Here is a 21525-nt window from a genome sequence, read left to right on the forward strand (position 1 = left end):
GCGCTGGGGGCCGAGCAGGCTAGTGTGCTCCCCCAGGTAGGTGATGTGGGCGGGCCGGGTGACCTCATGGAAACAAAAGTAAAGGAAAGTAACTTTAGGGAGCGTCGCGGCGGCCCGAAGTCCTGGGAAGACTCGAGGTTGCTGAGAGGAGCTGGGGGCGCATCCCGGTTTCACACTTGCTGCTTTTCTTTCTCTCTTCCCTCCTTCTTCTCCTCCCCACTCTCCCCTCCCTGGCGTGGCTCCATCGCGTCGTGCAGGATGCTCTGGAGTGGTCCCTGAGCTGTCTGCTCCAGGACCCGGGCTATTTTTTATAGTTACTCTCGAAACGTAATTAGACACGTTTCCAGACATCGAAGAGACTGCTCGGCTTGCCAGTGCCAAGATAAACTGTCTGAATTTGACAAGGCGTTCATGGTTTCAGTTTTTTTTTTTTTTCAAGGAGTTATGGATGGGGCCCTTGTGTGATTGACATCCTTGAAAATGCAGTCCCAACTCAGTACCCCCAAATGAGCTTCCAAAGACGAATTTATTTTTAGAAAGTCATCTTCATGTGATTCTTTCTCTTTTGATAGAAGAATATGTAAGCAGAGCTTTAAAGTAGTTTTTTTTAAAAAAAAAAAAAAACCATTACAGTAAATAGAGTTTCAAAATAACCGAGTTTTTGGTCTGTGTGCGTTTCCTGGAAGTTCTGACCAGGTTTTTGTTAAATATCACACCATGAGCTTAGGAAGTGAAAATCATAATCTAGGTTTTGGTGCTTAACTAACCCCACATCTCAGTATTAATTGCCCCTGCTGGTCTCCATTTAAATTTGAAAACCTTTTTTAACCTTGGTAATTGTAAACCCCCATAGAGTCTTCATCTGCTCCTGGCCAGATTTCCTTGTGTCCCGGAGGATGGGGGAGGGGGGGAGGGGGGGCACAGACCTAATTTTCTACACCTGCCTATTACAAACACACACACACCTGTGTGAGTTTCCTCATTTGTACAATAATGAGGACTTACAAGATTTTTCAGCACTTAATTATATTCTCTTTTTGCTTTCATATAGCAGAGGTGTTTTATTTATTTATTTTTATTGATTTCAGAGATGAAGGGAAAGGGAGAGAGAGAGAGAGAAACATCAATGATGAGAGAGAATCATTGATCGGCGGCCTCCTGCACGCCATACTGTGGATCGAGCTGGCAACTCCAGGCATGTGCCCTGACCAGGAATCGAACCAGTAACCTGGTTCATAGGATGATGCTCAACCACTGAGGCACGCCACCTGGGTGGTTGCGGGTTTTCTAAGTGGTTAATGTGAGGCAAATTTAACTATGTGCGCAGAAGAGAACTTTGCAGTTTAGTGGTGGGAGGATCCAAAGATCTACAAAATGTGCTCCACATCTCTCAGAGAGGGGTCCTGTCAATCAATGAAGACAGGGAGAAAGGTGAAAATGGCTTTTGATTTAAATAATAGGTGAAGAAAACAACAGAAGAGCTAATTAAGCCTTATAGAGCTTAGGTGATTCTTTGCTAAGTACTTGTACAAGCTAATTGTTCTGAAAGTTCTGAAGAGGGAGATGCTTGAGGCTGGCTTAGAGCACCATATAGAGCAAGCATGTCAAACCCAAAGACTAACACCGGCCAACTAAACGAGGCATGTGGCCTGTGAGTTTGACGTGCTTGATATACTATATTATAGAGGATGAGAGAAGTTGAGTAGTAGAGGATGCGTAGGATTTGTCTAGGACAGTGGTTCTCAACCTTCCTAATGCCACAACCCTTTAATACAGTTCCTCATTTTGTGACCCAACCATAGAATTATTTTCGTTGCTAATTAACTGTAATTTTGCTACTGTTATGAATCGTAATGTAAATATCTGATATACAGGATGTATTTTCATTGTTACAAATTGAACATAATTAAAGCATAGTGATTAATCACAAAAACAATATGTAATTATATGTGTGTTTTCTGATGGTCTTAGGCGACCCCTGTGAAAGGGTCATTCGACCCCCAAAGGGGCCGCGACCCACAGGTTGAGAACCGCTGGTCTAGGAGGCTAGAGTAGCATGAGCAGAGGTGTGGAGGCACGAAAACCTACTCTGGGTGATAGTGAATACGTTATCTGGAGGGGAAGGAGTTGTGGGAGGAATCCCCCCAGCTCTCATTAGCACGACCCTTGGCTAATGCCCAAGGTTCTAGGTCTGCCTTCACTCTAGGTCACCAGGTCAGTCAAGATTCTGGATGTTCAGACCTGCGTGTGTGCGTGTGTGTGTGTGTGTGTGTGTGTGTGTGTGTCATCTGTGTGAGTACTTGACAACTCTTAGAATTGGCTGCAATTCTCATCGTACAGATTCGGCGATTGTTCACGATTTACTTACACGTTGCCAGCGGTTTGTTCCCCGTAGCTGTAAACACAATCCCAGCAAAGGGGAGCAGCGCCCTTACCCTCCTCCCCAGCTGTGAACCCTGAAGACCCAGGTGGAAAGCAGTCCTCTCTCTGGTAGTCTGAATTTCTTGTCACCCTGATACCCTTGCAGACTGTTCCAGTGTGTAGCTGCTTGAGCTCCTGGGACACTTGTACTTTGCAGAAGGAGACCAGAAACCCACTGCAGGTACAGGTGCTCTTGTGTGAGGTTGTAGTGTTTTCATCTCCCAGGACATGGGTGGTTGGGCCATACCATGTGTATGTTTATGGCTGGATCCAGGCGAGATTTGAGATTATTTCATCTCTCTGTTATAAGTGTGCATGTGCCCCATCATTCCTGCCTTCCCGACCTGGGCTTCTCTCACTCCGGTGGAATGTCCTGTCCCCTGCTCCCCACCTGGCTTCTGCAAGGCCCTCTTTAGGATGTTTGGTCTGTGACGTACAGAGAGGCCCCCCAGGCTGCAATTGTTTCAGGGGGCCCGTGTCATCCGAACTCGATTTTAATTTTTCCAACAGCAGCACCCAGCACACCGGTGGGCACATTCTGTGACAGTGTTTTTCATCTAGAGAAAAAAACATGAATGTTTCACTTTCCTTTTTTGACCCTTTTATGACATTGTCCATTTAGAGTAATCTTCTTATTTTGCCACCGCGGTGGCCTTTTCTTTTCCTGTTGGAACTAACGCTTGACTTTTAGACACCCGCCACAATTGATGCAACTTTCCCCTTAGTGTTTCTATTTTTAAAAATGGACGTAGGTGTGTGTCTGTGCATGTGAGTCTGCAGGAGGCAAGATGGAAGGGTGATGTGGATTCGTGCGAGTCAGTTCCTATATCAGAGGAGTTTCAATTTTTATATTTTACCCTTATGCCCCAAACTGCCAGTAGCTCGAGGGCCGCCGCCTTTCCCTGCTAGAAGTCTCTTGCTAGGGGAGGTTTGTTCTGTTTGATTTTACTTTCCATGGAGGTGGAGGTGGAGGTGGTTTTGGCTGCCATGGTAAGCTCCTCACTCCATTTTCAAGGGTCTGTGCCCAGGAGTAAGATCCCTCCCCAGGCACCTCCTGCCTTCACGGTCAGGCATGGCTCCTGCCAGCAACCCTCATGACCACTTGAAGCTCCAGCCGTGGCTTCCCCACCATATTCTGCTTTCCTCGGAGCCACTCCCTTTCTGGACCCGAAGCCCCCTTTGCATGGGCCGTTCCTGTCCTGTAGTTTTGCCAGCATTCACAGCAGCGTTGCACCCTCTCTCCACGTGAGCGTCCCGCCAGGGCGAGCCACACAGAACAACCCTGCTCCTTGCTCCTCACTTAGCCGCCCGTGAGGGGAAGAACGCGGACTGCTGTTCTGGAGTGGCCTGGAGCCGAGCACAGGGTCCCCGAGAGCCCCGCTTCTCATGGCACAGGACGAGGAATACACCGTAGGCTCCCAGGAGGCCCGTTTCCTAACTTTGTTGGTGGTGGTTTCTGTTTAGGAATAAGGGATCGGCTCAGCCTTCTATCTTGGCTCCTTGGAAATTTAATGTTTCCTCCCCTCTCTTCTTATTGGTTTTTCTCTGCCATAAAAGCGGTCATTTACAGCACTCTGTTTGCCAAAGCTGCAGGCAATGTCTCACTTTTGAGCTAACACACACTGTCTTTTATACCTTTGCTTGGACCAGGGTGTCTCAGCCTTGGCACTGTTGGCCTTTGGAGACTGCTTTGTTGTGGGGGGCTGTCCTGGGCACTGGAGGATGTTAGCATCCTTGGCCTCTATCCCTCAGACGCCAGTAGTACCCCTCCCCTCCCATTTACACCACCAGGATGTCTCCAGATATTGCTAAATACCCGTTGGGGCGAGGGGACATAGTCCCCATTGGAGAGCCACAGGCCTGGGCTCTTCTCAGTCTCTCGGAATGTTCTCCTTCCCTCGACTCTACCCTCCCTGCCTGTCACACTCTTACTCATTCTTAGAGACCAGTTCTGAGACGGCTCTCCCAGTCCTCCACGTCAGGGTTCGTTTCACTCTTACCTGTGCGCCCAGGGTACGTAGACACTTGGTCCAGCTGTTAGAGAGAATGTATCATAGGATGATGATGTTCTCCGCACGCCTGCCTGCCCACCAGATTGCGAGCTCTTCGAAGACAGAGAGCCTGCCCAGAGGTGGGTCCAGGCCTCGTGGTCCTTTGAAACTCCTTACAGTTGAGGAGGGGGGGAGCCATCTTTAAGGAAAAGAGCATAAATTATGAACGCAGCATCAGGTACAGGGCTTTAAAGGGAGAGTGCAGGTGAGTGGCTGTGATGCCAACACACCTCTCCCTTTGTGTTGCAATATCGGGCACCTAGGTGTTCCCTGCATCTTAAAATGAGTTACCCGAGCAGTTAAGTATAGGCTGATTCTTTTTCAACCAGTAGAATCCTTAATTTGAAAAAGCATATAATCTTCTAAAATATATTATACTTATTTTAATACATCTTAACTGTGGTGGTGGGAGGAGTGAGGTGTAGAATTAGAAAGGCAGAGAGCAGGCGCGCGCACGGGCACACACACCGCACAATCTCCGTCCTCTTTCTCGGCAACTCTTTGGTCATTTGGAAAATTTGGTGGGATGAAGGATCCCTCTTGCTTGCCGGGGCAAAGGCTTAGCTACTCTGGGTGGTCTTCAAGCAAGGATAAACCTGCAATTGGTTCAGAGCGTTGGTTCGAAGTGGCCCTGGTTAGATTTATAGGAGGGGTGAATGGCACACTAAATCTTTTTGGCTTCCCTGTGAAATTCTTTGGCAGCCCCTTTCAGAGGCCTTCGGAAAAGGACAGCGTGCGCTGTGCCTGTTTTGCACATTGGCTTCGGATTGGGACAGAGAAATGAGCTTTTGGTTTTGGGAGCTGCCATTTGGAGTGAATCACCCTGCCGTCTCGTTTCCTTTCCTGCTCCCTCCATGACAGATTTCCAAGACTATTTTTACTCGGGGTCATTTGTTGACCCTGGAGACTTCTGCTGAATTTAGCTCCCAAATAGAGCCAGATGTGGGTGGAGGCAAGCCCTCAGGAGCTGCCACTGGTGCGTTTCATGGCAGATTTCGGAAGGGTTCTACTTCTGCATTCAAGAGATGAGCTTTGACCTTTTTGCTTAATGTGGAGACAGAGATGGTGCCTCCGGTATATGGACAGAGATGTGTTTATTTAATGGCCTCTGTGTAAGTTGTCTGCACTGTGGATTCTTACCCTAATGCGGAGAGCTGTTTGTTGACACTGTCACCTACGTCGGAGCCAGCGCAGCCAAAAGGCCCCTCCAGGACTGGTCCTCTTTTATGGCCATTCTCTGGCACCCTTCGCTGGGTTGCTGTTGGACTGGATAGGATCACTGGCCCTGCTCAGTGGAGCGAGCTGGAAACTGCTGTCCGTGGTGGTTCAGCCCCGCGGGGTGATGAGCTGTTGATGAGCCTCCCTGACAGGGCCTATAAAAAACGTCAGCTCCATCCATGAATGGGTTCAGAGGGTAACAGCATTTTAAAATATACATTGGATGCCTCTCTCTCCTTGTCTGTTACATTCCTCGGGTCGAGATGACAGTTTTATTTCCTGTGGGAAGCAGGCTCCTTTCGGTTCAACTGCCATGTAATTACTGGTTAGATCTCTTAATAGAACAGTTTCCCCAAATGTTAGTTTTGGGCATTTATGGGAAGAAGAGGGGGGAGAGCATGCTTGCAACAGGGAGCAGTGGAAAGAGCACAGTCTTTGAGACCTAACTGACCAAGTTCAAAACCCAGCTTCACTTCTACTCTTTTTCTAAAATATATGTTTATTGTTTTCAGAGAGGCAGGGAGAGGGAGAGATAGATAGAAACATCAATGATGAGGGGGAATCATTGATCGGCTGCCTCCTGCATGCCCCCCACTGGGGATCAAGCCCACAACCTGGGCATATGCCCTGACTGGGAATCAAACCGTGACCTCCTGAGTCAGGCCAGCTGGGCCACTTCTATTCTTTTTTTGCTTTAAGACTTAGGGTAAGTTAACTTGCCTAAGTCTCAGTTTCCTTATCTCTCTATATAAAAGCCTAAGCGACCATTCGACTGTTGGACCTGTAGCTATGACGTGCAATGACCACCAGGGGGCAAACGCTCCGACCAGTAGGTTAGGTTGCTGCTGGGGCCCTGTCAGCCCGAAATCTGGTTCACCCGCACCCCGGACCCAGAGAGGAGGGAGGAGGGAGCCCAATTCCTTGCGGAATTGGCCGTGGGTTAGCTTGCTGCTGGGGCCCTGTCGGCCCCAAATCTGGTTCACCAGCACCAGATTCCCTTTCAATGTGCACGAATCCGTGCACTGGGCCACTAGTACTATGTAAAATGATTGCTTTTCAGGATTATTGGGATGAAATCACATGATGTGTAAAAAGTGTCTGGTCAGTGCTTGGTACATAATGCCCACCCGACTAATGTTAACTACCTTCCTGAATCCTTCCCAAATGGCCTCACCTCCCTGCCCTGATCCTGTTGTTGCTGGAGGTTTACTTTCACTTCTTCCTTCCTTGTGAAGACAGATCTGTTTGCTTTGGTTTGTTTGGAAGGCAAGGATGAAAAATGTTGTGGAAGGGCTTGTGGTTACCTAGTGGAGAGAGCAAGATTGTTGGAGATGGACAAATCGGGACCTTATCCTGTTTCTGTCCACTTACTACCGCCTTTGTGGCCTGGGACAAGTAAGTTTGCCTCCCTGACTCTCTGTGTCTACATCTGTAAAGATGATGTGTTATTGTGAAGACTCAGTTATAGCACCTGTACTACACGCAACGTGATATCCGTAGCAGAGCAGGTGCTCGGCCGGTGGCCCGCTGTCCCCAGTCCTGTGGACCAAGTTCCTTTGCCATTCCCAATTCTCTGCATGACTATCACCCCACACATACTCACACTCCTGCTCCCTCCAGAGGCACCACCGTCTAATCTCTGAAAATTGTTTTCAACTCTTTGGAAAAGGAAATCTGCTATTCATATTAAAAATTTCCAAAATATTTTATTCTGCAAGTCACACCGTTCTCTGCTTTCACAAAGGTTGGCGACGTTAGTCACCACGCATTGTAGCTGGGTGAGGAACTTAAAGTAGAAAGTCGTTTTGTTTGTTTTAATATGTAACTTGTTTCCTTATTAAAATTATAGACCTGTATTTGTAATATACTCTCCTGGCTTTAAAGTTAGCAACTACATACTTGAATTCTTGCCTGTGTGCTTAACGTTGTGTTGGGTACTGTGGTGAGGAGGTCTTTGTTCGATTCCCGGTCAAGGCACATGCCCGGGTTGCGGGCTTGATCCCCAGTAGGGGGCATGCAGGAGGCAGCTGACCAATGATTCTGTCTCCTCATTGATGTTTCTATCTCTCCATCTCCCTTCCTCTCTGAAATCAATAAAAATATTTTTTTTAAATAAAAATAAATAAGAGGACTGGTGACAATATAATTGAGCTGTATGTATGTTATGTACTAGAGTTCTGAGGGAATTTCAGGAAAAGAGAGAATGGAATTGGGAGTCGGTGGAAAGGGCTCTGTGAGGGGGTAGAATCTGAGCAGACCCTTGTTGGAAGTAGATGGTCTCTCATTTGGAAGCAGTCCCCTTCACGCGGACCCCACTGCCCAGTGACCCTCCCTCCCCCCGTCCTCACCTTTTCTTCTCTCTCCTCACCCACTCTCAGCACGAGGGGGCTGGCCATGCTGCTAGCCAGCTTCCATTGCTCAAAAACATTCCCCTCCACACCGTCTGCACTTTTTGTCATTCCTGTCTAATGCTGCCCCATATCCTCCCAACTAGAGTTTAAAAAGCCAAATACTTCTGCTGTGGCACAGATGCATTCATGTAAATTAGCTCGATCCCTTCTTCCTCGTGCCTCGATGAGATCAGTTAGAAGGAGGGGCTGAGACTGTCATTGTTGAGAAGTAATTTGGCAGTGTGTAACTGTTCAGGGATGAGGTATACCTGAGATGGAGAAGGGAACTCAGGTGGGAAGGGGTGGGCGGGATATAGTTCGAGCTCAGTTTATTCTTGGGGAGGCAGGCCCTGATGACAGGGTCAGAGAAAAACTTGGCTCATTTAAAAAAGTGTGTCTTGCCTTCGGGCCTAGAAAAGAAAGTGGAAATTTTCGGATGCCCAATTGGTGAAATGGGGATGATCTGCTTTTTGGAAGGAGATCATTTTAAAAGGTTCTTATAAGTGATTTCATTGGATGGAGAAGGGATTCGAGAGCATCAGCTGGTCCCTCTTGAGACTTTGCCCACCTTTCAGTCTCCTCATTGTCCCAGCCTCGCCCTTGAAGATATTTAAGTTTCCAGGCACGCCTGCTCCTGTGGGAGAAGTTGCTGTTACGGCTGAATGAAACCTCCTCCATTCCCCCACGTTTTGTCTCCTTGGTGCGCAGTATAGAAATGACTTCACCTTAGTGAGAATAAAGTGTTAACTCTAGTAAAGCGACTTTGCTTTAATAAGATTGCTTACTGCTGACAGTAGTTTTTAAAAGAGTCATGAGCCAATTCAGAGTTCTTAAAAAAAAATGGGTTCGCCAGCCGGCCAGCTTGCCAGCCAGTGTGCCTCAGTGGTTGAGCATCAACCTATGAACCAGAAGGTCATGGTTCAATTCCTGGTCAGGGCATATGCCCTGGTTGTTGGCTTGATCCCCAGCAGGGGGTGTGCAGGAGGCAGCCAATCAATGATTCTCTCTCATCATTGATGTTTCTATCTCTCTGTCCCTCTCAATTCCTCTCTGAAGTGAATAAAAATATATATTAAAAAAAAGTAAAAAACCCAAATGGGATAGATGGAAAAAGATATATCCACAAATGAGTGAGATCATGTGGTATTTTTCTTTCACTGACTGGCTTATTTCACGTAGCATAATGCTCTCCAGTTCCATCCATGCTGCTGCAAATGGTAAGAATTCCTTCTTTTTTATAGCAGCGTAGTATTCCATTGTGTAAATGTACCATAGTTTATGGATAATGAACTTTACAACCTGATGAACAAAAAGATAGATACAGAGGCAAGAATATCGAACAGACTCAAATTACAGCCGGAAGGTTGGGGAGGGTTGGGGGGGGAGGAGGTAAGATATCAACTGAAGGACTTGTATACATGCATATAAGCATAACCAATGGACACAAGACACTGGGGGGGCGGGGGTGAGGGCATGTGCCGGGGCGATAGGGGAGGCCAGGGGAAAGTCAATGGGGAAAAAAAGGAGACATATGTACTACTATTTGTAATACTTTAAACAATAAAATAAAAATAAAAGGATATACAGTGGGGCCTTGACTTACGAGTTTAATTCGTTCCGTGACGGAGCTCGTAATTCAAATTACAAGTATCGAGACACGTGATGCTGGGCTGATGTTGTGGCGTTCACTGTGACGTTCGCTGCGCCAACTAGCGGTGGGGTATCTGAAGCTGGCTCGTAACCCAGATTTTAGCTCGCAACTCAAAGCAAAAAATCGGCCGAGAGACGAGTCGGGACACTCGTAAGTCAAGGCCCCACTGTATCAAGGAACAACTTTGCTTTTGTTTCTCTCCATGTATCTCCCACAATCATACTACTAACACTTGTGGGGGGGAGGGGGCAGAATTACTACTATTATGTATATTCAAGGGTCCCATTACTTCTAGAAGCAAATGAATTATTCTAAAAATGGCTTCATCTGAAACAATGAAACAAACACCAAGAGAAATTCAAACCATTTTTTCCCCTCTGACCACAAAGTCTGCTTTGAGTAACTTGTACAATAGAGGATCGTCCGTCTCGGGGTCAGGGTGATCCTGAAGGGCTCCGTCTCAGACCACTGCTTTGTGTTCAATATAAGGTCAAGAAAAAATTTATAGTCAATTTAAAAAAAAAGAAAAAAAAAAAGGTCGAACTCCATTAAAAACCTTACATTTATTTTGGAGAACCCTAAACTGGTTGTTTCCGTTTTGGCTTTTATAGACGTCTTAGTCGTTTTAAGTTTATGATAAACGTAGTCCTCAAGAGAGAGGTTAAGTTTACCCGATGTGCCTTTCTAGCCTATGTTCCTATAATTAAGAAGAATTTCAAAAAATAATAATTTCAAAAAGCCCTTAAAACCAACATCTCTAGAGTGGTTTAAATGTCAGTAAGTGAACTGTGAGGAGCTTCTCATTGCATTCAACCTGTCCTGTCAGTTCCCATTTGTGTCCTAACCTCTAGTTTCTGGCCCCGAGGGCAAGGGCCAAGTCTTTATCTCTGAAGGCTTATTTCCAGGCATTGCGGGCAAAATGTTTTCGCCTCCACCAGTGAATGAATAAATAGATACATAATATCTCTGCCTCTCTGATTCCTGCCTGAACTGTGTATGTGCTGTATATTTTATGTATGTATTGGACATCATTATATACTCTGATGTTTCTGTTGTACCTACCGTCTTTGGGAAGATAGGATAGTGAAACTACCATTACCCTTGGAGCGGGAGAGGGAATGCTAACATATATTTGGGGTCTTTGTGAAATGGTGGATTTTTTCTTTTAAAAGACCTGTAGAACTCAGGATGCCTGATGTACCAGGGAGAAAACAGACTTTAGTGGCACTGGACTCTTGCTTGTGTCCTCTTGTTGCTTACATTAGCGTTTGACCACATTCTTTTTACCAGCATCGAGATACTTTTGTATAGCTTTGTATCCTTTGTTGACTATCTTTAAGGGACATGTTTTTATACAGCCAATCCAATGACTGTACATATTTAGATGGGTGCTGTTTTCTTAATCTGCATTTATTCTGTGGTGTCCCGGGCCATGAGCTACCTGAGGATTCTAGGTGGGGTGGAACAGGGCTTCCGGCCCCCTGCTGACTACGGCTTTTAATCAGGCAGCTGTGCTTCTACGTATTGGGGTGCCAAGAAATTTTTTGTTCAGAAAAAATGCTATCATGTTGAAAAAACACACACAACAAAAACCAGCTTGAAAAACCACTGTTCTAGGTGATTGTTTTCCAGCTGGCTTTGACCCTTGTAAACACATACAGGGAAATATTTCCAACTAAAATAATGTGAACACTGGCAGTGCAGTCTGACATAATGAGCAAAGGAAATCGTTCAGTTACCCAGACTTCAACATGGCGGTACTACCTATTGTGCGACTTAAACCAATTTACTTCAGTTCTCTGAGCCTCTATCGCCCCATCGTAAAATGAAACTGGTCCCTACATTACAAGGTGATTTCATTAAATGAGATGATAGGTGCGTTGTTTATTGTTCGTAACACATCGAGGGTATACTCAAATGTAATGCTCCCTCCGGTCTACTCCTTAAGTAGAATGTGAAGAATAGAATTTAATTTTCTTCTTAAATGACTTAGATCAATCATGACCGAAGTTCTGAACAATTGTTTTCATGCGCTTGGGATTTATGGGTTATGGGAAAGGTTTTGTTCCACACCGAATTGATCTGAACAGTTTAACAGTTTAAAGTTTTAAAGCATCTGGGTGACTTTCTATTGTCTCTTTCAGGGCACCTCCCTGTGAACGCTCTCTCCCCTCTTAGTGTACAAATCTGGCTGGCTCTGGGATGAGCTCCTGGGGGGAGCGTGAGGAAGTCAGGGTTTGTCTGGGGCGTCTCAGGCATAGGACAGGAGCTCTGAGATGTCTGTTTTTTCTCTTCTCTGCTCAGAGGTATTTTTCGATTGCTTTGATAGGTTCGGCTGGCAAGGCATGTGGGCCGAGGCTGAGTTCTGAGTAGGAAAGGTGCTCCTCTAACGCGTATCGCTCCCCTTGGTATTTGAATTATTTGTGTGGTTGGAACAAACCAAAGCATGCTGAGTGGATTTTTCCGCCCCGTGCACACTCTGTGATGGCTTGGTGCTGTGCGGTGGGCAGCTGCTATTGGCAGAAGCGATTACTGTTTGCATCCCTGCCTCTGAGGCTCCTGTTTTATCTGAAACCTTTACTGAAAAGGAACCTCTTCTCTTACCGTCTTGATTTATCCTAGGGGGAGGGCTCTCACCTTTGGTGCTGTATCAGCATTGCCCAGCTTAAAAACATAAGGTTCCCTGGGCCCGACCTCTGGAGAGTCTGAGGTAGTAAGCCTCCTAAGACCCCAGTGATTCTCATCTGCAGCCGGGTTAGGCACCACCAGCATCCTCGGCTAATGGTTTTTCACTCCATAGGTGTGTTCTGTTCAAGCTCAATGGGGTGTGACTGTCATGTGAGCTGACCGGTATGTTAACAAATGAATCATAACTTACCCAGATAGTCAGTGTTCTTAGTTCTGTTATGATTATTAAGTCAGTTTACTTATTTGTTCTTCATCCTTACAACGTGTTTTCTGTTCTTTCCACCTTTGGTTATAGTTGGGCACTTTTAGCATACTTGATATTATTTCCTTTTTTACATTATTTTTTAAATTAAATTTTTGTTGAACTTACTGGGTTGACATTGGTTAATAAAATTATATAGGTTTCAGGGGTACAATTCTATGATACATCCACCTGTATATTGTAATGTGCAGCATACTTTAGGTTATTTCTGTCACCAGATTTCTCCACGCGAAAAGGTATCATCATCCTTGTTAATACTTTAATATATGTCCTTATAATCTTTTACACATTTATAACTGGACATACTTTAAAATTTGGAATCTTCCTGCTTATACGAGATACAATTTTATGAACAGTTTCCTCATATAACATAGTGGCTTAAGAAGCATTTCTCCATGTCATCGAGTTGCCTTGGAAATTTTGATGGCAACCACGTCTGTATTCTTGTCTGGGTGTGCAGGGACAACCCAGACAGACGAGGTTTCTGCTCCCATTGAACTGCGGAAGCAGCTGGGGCGAGACACAAAACTCTGGTAAACAAGGAAAGAATAATTACAAGTAGGAATAAGTGTATGAAGGGAAAGAACAGAGTTCCTCATCGGGGAAATGGCTGCGGTGTGTGTGCTGTGTGTGTGCCTGCCACCGAGAAGGCATTTTATGAGGAAGTTGGCTTTGAGTTTAGAAGGATAAGGAATTGATGGGGGATGGGAGGAGGCAGGTGGGGGATGGGGAAATCCGATAGGAAAGGGTGGTACAGGCCAGGCAGAATCATGAGAGAGGGAGGAAGGAGGGAGATGTTGATAGACAGACAGACGGACAGACGGATGCTTGGTGTGTTTCAGAAACTGAAGGGCATCCCATGAGGTTGGAGTCTCCAGGCAGAGTGGGGACAGGTGATGATGGAGGGCTGGCCAGGGACAGCTTTGCAAAGGGTCTTGGGAAATGGACGATTCAGACTTTAAGTACCCTGGGAAGTGATTGAAGGCCTTTACACACCACACATCTTGCAGTCGCTTCAGAGTGATAGCATACTTTTCAGTATCTGGGCTTCCTTTCATTGAGCTGCCAGAATTCCTCAGGTGTGGTGGCTCTTTGGAGTGTTTGTTTTTATCAAGTTGGTGGGTGGAGTGTGGACTTGGCAGTTACTTTCTATGCGTTTCCTTTAACGATAATATGTACGAATAGTTCTGTCTTGATCTGTAGCGTAGCCAAGTTATTTCTGGGAGTAGGCAGCCCAAGAGCAGTGTTGTGTTGATTTGAACTAAGCCAATCTCTATAATGACCAATGGACTTCCACTGATTTTCGGGGGCACTTATTTTTCTGATTTTATGCTTCAAGCAATAAAAGAAGAATTCTGAGTCATACATTCTCTAAGGACGGCTCTGAGTCATAAAAGTTTAATGCCGGAAAGGAACCTTGGAGTTAGTTATCTCACCGATGTACAGATGCATGAAGTTAGGGACACAGTGAGTATGTGGTTTGTCCAAGATTCTTCATAGGTTTAGTGGCACAGTTAGTACTGGATAAAAAAAAATCTCCCATCTCTTAGCTCTGTATTTTTTCTTTTACTTTTTCCCTCTCTTGTTAGCTGTAAAATTGCTTTGAAATCAAGTAGCAAGTCTACAACTTCCTCTATTATCCCCCCACTCAAAACAAACTTACTTAAAAAGACCTGAACAGGTTGAAACAATGGAAAAGCTAACAATGTTAACAATAAACAAACAAATCTCTAGTTTTCTAAGGGCAACTGAAGGGCAACAATGTAAGCTCAAACTCACACTGCAGGGGGGCCGAAGAGGAGGGTGTTAGTAGACTGTATTATGCATCAACCTGGTCTCTATCAAGAACTATGGGTTTGGAAGTTCTACTCAGACTCATCCCACCTCTCCTGGAGGGGTGGACAGTTCCCATTCCACCGTATTGGTTAGAATGCTGTTGGCTGCACCTAAAAGAATGAACAATTGACCAAATAAAAAGGAAAGGTATTATCTCCTGGTAAGGGCGGCTCTGGCCAGTCCTGAAGGCTCCTCGGGTCTGTGATCAGTATCTTGGCCCTGCCTTTGTGCTGGTTCCCTCAGGCTAGTGGAGGGTAGTCACAGCCTGTGCATCCCTCCCAAACACAGTCACCTCCCCAGGGAGGAGAGGGAGCCACCTGCTTGTCTGGTGCTTCTTTCTTAGGAAGCCCCTGGAAGGCTTCCTCACGTTTCATTGGTCAGCGTTTGGTCACATGCAAATGACTAAACCTTGGTTATCTTGATTGATTTAGAATAGTCAAGAGCTGAGGATGGAGTTCCCTTTTCCTGAAGCACATGAATATGTGGAAGCAACATGACTATGAGTAGATAACCTGAACAAAACCTGATTTTTTTTAGCGAGGGGTGAATTTTAGGGGCAGAATATTGTATTAGAGTGATATCTCTATCTCTCTCTATATCTACTAGTATATCTATATATGTACATATATAGATAAATATGTGATCTATCTATCTATATATATATACTTTAAAAAAACAAAAACAAGCTTTGGAAACAGCATGTGTCCATTCAGAAAAGAATGCTGTGTGATGAGGGCACTTGAAACTATTCACTTAATGACTGAAGGGACCAGGCATAGGCCATGATGACTCAGATGTGTTTTCCAATGCCACCAAGCAGTTCTCCAGTTCTCAGTGGACACCAACTGTTTCCTACACAGGAATATGCACAAGTCTGGTATTATCCACGAGGAAATAGTGTCAGAGCCCACAGGTCAGGAGCTCAGTCCCACAGTACCGCCCCCTGATTCAGGCACCAGTCACAAGTCTGGGCTGTCACCTGCGCTTCTGACCAGCCAGCTCTATATTGGAGGTGCCCATGACCCCTTCCTCAGGTTTGGTTAATTTGCTAGAGTGGCTCACAGATAGAGACATTTGCTTATGTTTACCAGTTGGTTATAAGAGAGTATTATAAAGGGTCCAGACAAACAGCCAGATGAAGAGGTACATAGGCCGAGGTCTGGAATCATCCCGGGATAGTATAAGTCAAACTGTACGAAAAAGTCTCTGTATGTATGCCAGGATGTAGGATCTGTTTCAAGAAATAGGTTGTATAATCTCATGTTTGTAAATAGAGAGGTGAGTGACATCCTTCCCTGCTTTAAGACAAAGGACAAGAAGATCCAGGGGCATCGAACCGTGCCAGGAAGACAGGAAGTCCTAGAATGGAAGAAGGGGTATGGAAGGCACAGACACCAGCTTGAAGGAGCTCCCACTTAGATACCTCTGGGTCAGTCTGAGCATCAAATTGAAATAGGTAACCGTGGGTCCTATTTACACAAACTAATAAATGAATAACTTGAAATTTGGTGAGGACTGAGATATTTACTTAGTACCTGCCCACAAAATGCTCATCCATTAATATCATTGGGAAAGAAAGAGATATTGTTGCAGTGGAGAAGACAGGCAGACACTACCTTACTAAGGGATCAAAAGGAGCAGCGTCAGTAATGGGACAAACCAGAACACACACCAGGTGAATAGATGCAGCGAGAACACAGCGTCACTTCTGTGACATTCCCGCTAAAGATGCGTAACCCGGAACCAATCAGAGGAAACATCTGCCAAATTCACATCGGAGGACGGTCTACCAAATAACTGGTTTTCAGAAATGCCGAGTTCGTGAAAATCGAGGGAAGATTCTAGAATGAAGGAGGATAGAGAGACATAACGAAAGGTAAAGCATGACTCTGGCCTGGATTCTTTCGCTGTAAGGGACCTGATTGAGACATTTGGTGGAGTTTGAATGGGGTTTGTGAATCCATTGTTAGTAAACGTATCGGCTGTCTGTTTCCTAATGTGATGATTGTGTTGTGGTTGTGTCGGAGAATGTCCTCATTTGTAGGAAATACACACAAATGGGTGGTAGGGCTTCAGGTCAGCGAGTTAGGAGTCTCAGGTGGTTCAGGGAGAAAGAAGGTACTTGCAACTTTTGTTGAAAGTTTGAGATTGTTTCAAAAGCAAAGCAGCTGCTACCTAGACATCAGATGGGTCCCCCAAGGATACAGTGAGTCTCTGGTTGTGGGGACTTATTGCAACAGAGTTGAGAGTTCCCTCACTGAGCTAGGCTTCTTTCTCAGGAAGCCCCTAGAACAGCGGTTCTCAACCTGTGGGTCGCAACCCCTTTGGGGGTCGAACGACCCTTTCACAGGGGTCGCCTAAGACCATCGGAAAACACATATATAATTACATATTGTTTTTGTGATTAATCACTATGCTTTCATTATGTTCAATTTGTAACAATGAAAATACATCCTGCATATCAGATATTTACATTACGATTCATAACAGTAGCAAAATTACAGTTATGAAGTAGCAGCGAAAATAATTTTATGGTTGGGGGTCACTGCAACATGAGGAACTGTATTAAAGGGTCGTGGCATTAGGAAGGTTGAGAACCACTGCCCTAGAAGAAACGTCTTGTGTTGTAAAGGGGTGCTGTGCACCTAGAAGACTGGTCTTCATGACATTCTAAGTCCCAAATTCTAAGATTCTGCATGTCTGGTTACATATTTTAAAGTAATCGTTGAATTTATTAAATGATGTGTATGCCTTCAGTTTGTACAAATCAGTGGAGATTGACCTCTCATAGCAGTCAACGGGTGTTAGTTAAAACTGTCTCTAGAGACTGTGTATACTAAGGTCTGTATATCACTGTCTATAAGAAGTTAATGATGTAATTGGGTAAAGGGGGCATTGACAAAGTATATGACTCCCCCCGCCCCATAAAGTAGTATATAATAAGTGTCAGGTCATTGGTACCGGTGCTCTATGGTTCAGACCAGGAGGATGTTTCTGTGAGCTTCAGTGATTGAGGAGGGCCTTATAGAGGTGTAGAGTATTGGGTTGGGTGTTGGAGATGAGTAAGACGTAGGTATGTGTGAAGTAAGAATGGCAGGGGAGAGCATTCCATGCACACGAGCCTCCACAAATGGGCAGGATGTGTCCAGGGACAGTCAGAAGACCAGTCTGACAGGTTTGGAGGTTTCACATAGGAGAGTTCTGCTTTCACGGTTGTATGGTTAGGGAGATGGCACTAGTTCCCATGAAGAGAAAATGGAGAGGATACTGATGCCTGGGACAGCTACCAGCCATCAGGCACTGTGTTAGATGGGTTTTAACTAATCAAGTTCATTCATTCATTCATCTCTGAATCTATTCAGTCTTTTTATATATATTTTTAATTGATTTCAGAGAGGAAGGGAAGGGAAGAGAGAGAAACATCAATGAGAGAGAATCATTGATCGGCTGCCTCCTGCACACCCCACACTAGGGATTGAGCCTGCAGCCTGGGCATGTGCCCTGGCCAAGAATTGAACCGTGATATCCAGGTTCATAGGTCGACGTTCAACCACTGAGCCGCGCCGGCCGGGCTGAATCGATTCAATCTTACACTATTGAAAGGGAAACATGTATTCAGAGGGAAAATGACTTTGTCAGAGTCACATACATAGCTAATTAAGAGGCAGTTTGAATTTGGAACCAGACTGGTGTGACTTCCAAGCCCATTTCTACTACTCCGGCTGCTTCTTAGGCCTGGAAGGAGTTAGAGGGCAGTGATAGAGACTGGGGGCATTGACTGTATGCATAGAATATCGGGAAGAGAAGAATGTCTCTCAACACCTTCCCTCCCGTTGAGATGGAGGTGCCCAGGGGATGTGCCTGTGCGAGGTAGGTTACCAGAAAAGAGCATGAAGTCTGAGGAAAGGGCCAAGGACTGAATCCTGAGGGACATCTGTATTGAAGGGACAGTCAGAAGAAGCACACTGATGGGATCACGAAGAGGAACATCCAGAGAAGTTGGAAGACCACGGGAGAGTGTGGTATCACAAAAGTCAAGGGAGGAGGCGTGTGGTCGGCAGAGTGGAGCACTACAGAGAGGCCAAGGGAGATGCGGATGAAGAGGTGTCCCTAAGGAGCACGAGGGGGTGAGAACGAATACACTCTCAGGCAATGCCAGCGGCCGCACAGACCCCCGGAGCATGGGCCACGGAGTGTCAGTGCCTTAGCCTCATTCGAAGAACTCTCTGCTGCACTCTGCGGAGCTGAATGTTTGTGGTGTTTTCTCTGTCATGGCCTTCTTTTCGGTTATTTAGTTTGAGTTCTGAAGAACTGTTTTGATCTGTAATAGTTGACCAAAAAGTGTGTTTGAATGAATGGTATGAAGCATGAAAAAAAAGAATACTGCTAGACCTGCAGTGTAGAAATAAAGCAAGAGCGTTAGATATTAAAATGCAGTCTGGAGTCAGAGCCGAAACTTGGGAAGAACACAAGTTTCCATCAGTAGCAGGATGGAAAAATAAATTGCGGTGTTCATACAATAGAATAACTAGATAACAAAAACCCATGAACTCCAGCTACATGTGTCAGCATGAATTCATCTCACAATCATAACACTGAGCCAAAGAAGGGAGACGCAGAAACAATACCTACTCTATGCTTCCGTCTATATAAATTAAAAAACAAGCAGCACTAATCTGTGATGTTAGAGGCCAGGAGAATGGTTAAATTTTGGAGAGGAGAGACGAGCAGCGAGGAGGAGGGGGCTGGAGGAGGGCTTCTGGGCTGTTGGGAGTGGTCTGCTTCACACAGGAGTGTCATGCAGGTGTGTTCACTTTGGTAACTCATCAGCTTTTTTTATGTGTGGAGAGCATACTTCAGCAAGATGGGTTTTCAAATAAAAAAGACAACGGGGAGCCTTCAAAGAAATGGTTGAGGAAGTAGTGGAAAAATCAGCAAGCAATTAAGAGTTGGTGGAAGTCCTTTGACCTTAGGAATGCCATCATAAACCTCAGGGCAGCCAATACCTGCTGAAGGTACGTCATTCCTTCAGCGGATCTGCAGAGACTGGAAGAGCAACTGCCAAATATGGGATATACGTACGCGTGGGGAACGACGTTTGCACCCAAGTACATACACACTTGCATATCATGCGTTGGCATCTCATAGTTCCTCGGTACAGTGTGTGGATTCGGGCAGTGCACTCAGACCCAGCCAAGTACCCCACCTCCCTGTCTCCGGTTCCTGTGTTCAGGAGCTATGGTTATAGACTTTCTTGTGCCTGTTCAACCTCTCTCCAGATCACTTTCTGATTTCATGTTGCGTCTCAGATGCCCTCAAGATTTGCACATTTATAAGATGTTTTTAACCCCAGTTGTGCATAACTAGCTCAGTTGGTTTGTGTTCAAGAAGTGCAAACAAATTCTGCTATGAGTTTGTCAAATAAAACGCAATTTTTCACCACTGCATAAAGTAGATACTGTGTCCCAAAGTGAAGCAAGAGTTATTTGTGGATAATTGGTTGTTTGCTATTGGCTACATCAAGGATTTCCTCCTTTAGGCCAGAAGATACTGAAGTTGATTTCCTTACATGTGCAAGTTCTTCATCTTCAGGTTTATCTCAGGTGGAGCTTTGTTTTTTTTGGAGAAAGGTGACTCACTTGTGAGGAATTTTAAATAGTTAAGCAAGGCAGAGACCTGTTTTTCTAAGTTTTATAAATTTTCAATAGTCTGTGCTCTGTCGGGATTCATTTTTGTCTCTTCCTAATCCCTTATGAGTTAGATTCTCATGATAATTCTGATTAAGAAACTAAAATTCCCATGTGTTTGGAGTGAATGGAAAAGAAACTCTGCATTAGGTGAAAATGAGATTTTATTTTTCTTTAGTTTGGACTGGTTCCAGTAGTTGACATTGCCAGCAAAAAGAGTATTTGACTTTTTTTCTCTTTTTAGGGAACGAAGGTGATTTTTGCCTATATTTGAAATCAGTGGCCATGAAAGGTGACTTTCGAAAGTGTGCCTCACAAAGAGAAGGAAAAAAAGCTGGGGGGGGGGGGGGGGGAATTCTTATGAACTAAATTAAAAACTTGCATACTTTAAGCATCACTGCAAAATAACTATGTAAACTTAAGGCAGATACCACACTTCATAATGTGGAACTTACTGTTTCAGTACTTCATTGGGTAAACTTACCATGTTGCATGTATTAGTTCTTAGAGTATTGGTTCAGTTGTGTGGGGGAAAAATCCATAATTTGTTCATCCATCCTGTACTTTTTTTGTTTGTGAACTAAACCATTCATTCATTTAAGCATTTAGTACATTTAATTATTCACCAACGATATGCTATGTTTAGGAGATACAGAGAAGAATAGAATGCAGTCCATGCCCGCATTTAACCTAAACTGGGAAGGAAGGACAGACATGGACATAATTACAGCAGTGTGATCCATGCTGTGATAGAGAGATGGATGGCAGGCTGCAGGAACTCGTAAGAGTGTTGGGGGGGTGGGGGCAGGGGGAGTAAAGGGAAGCTTTCAAAAAGAGTTTTGGCCTCACATTGAACTTGTTTCTCATATATGCATCCCCCCCCCCCCGTTTCAATATGTAAATGATCCTTGTGGAAAACTTGGAAAGTACAGAAATATATAAAGACAGTAAGATTCACCCATAATTCAGTTCTCATTTCCTAAGAAAATCACTGTTAACATTTTGGAGTATCTCCTTTCAGACTTTTTCCCTTTGCATATGCTTTCTACTCAGTTTCGATAGCACTGTATAGACAATTTTGTGTCCTATTTTTCCCATTTAACATTAGTTCAAACCTAGTATCATCTTATTAAAATTATAAAAAACATTGCATTTAACATTTCTGTACAAGGATTATTCTTTTATTTATGATTACAATGTTTTCTTAGCACACAGACTCCTAGAGGTAGAATCACTTGGTTAAAAGATGTGAATAGTTTAAAAAGTAATAAACCAAAATGTGTGGCCTGGCCGGCGTGGTGCAGTGGTTGAGTGTCAACCT

This window comes from Myotis brandtii, unplaced genomic scaffold, assembly GCF_000412655.1.
Source record: "Myotis brandtii unplaced genomic scaffold, ASM41265v1 scaffold523, whole genome shotgun sequence".
NCBI lineage: Eukaryota > Metazoa > Chordata > Mammalia > Chiroptera > Vespertilionidae > Myotis > Myotis brandtii.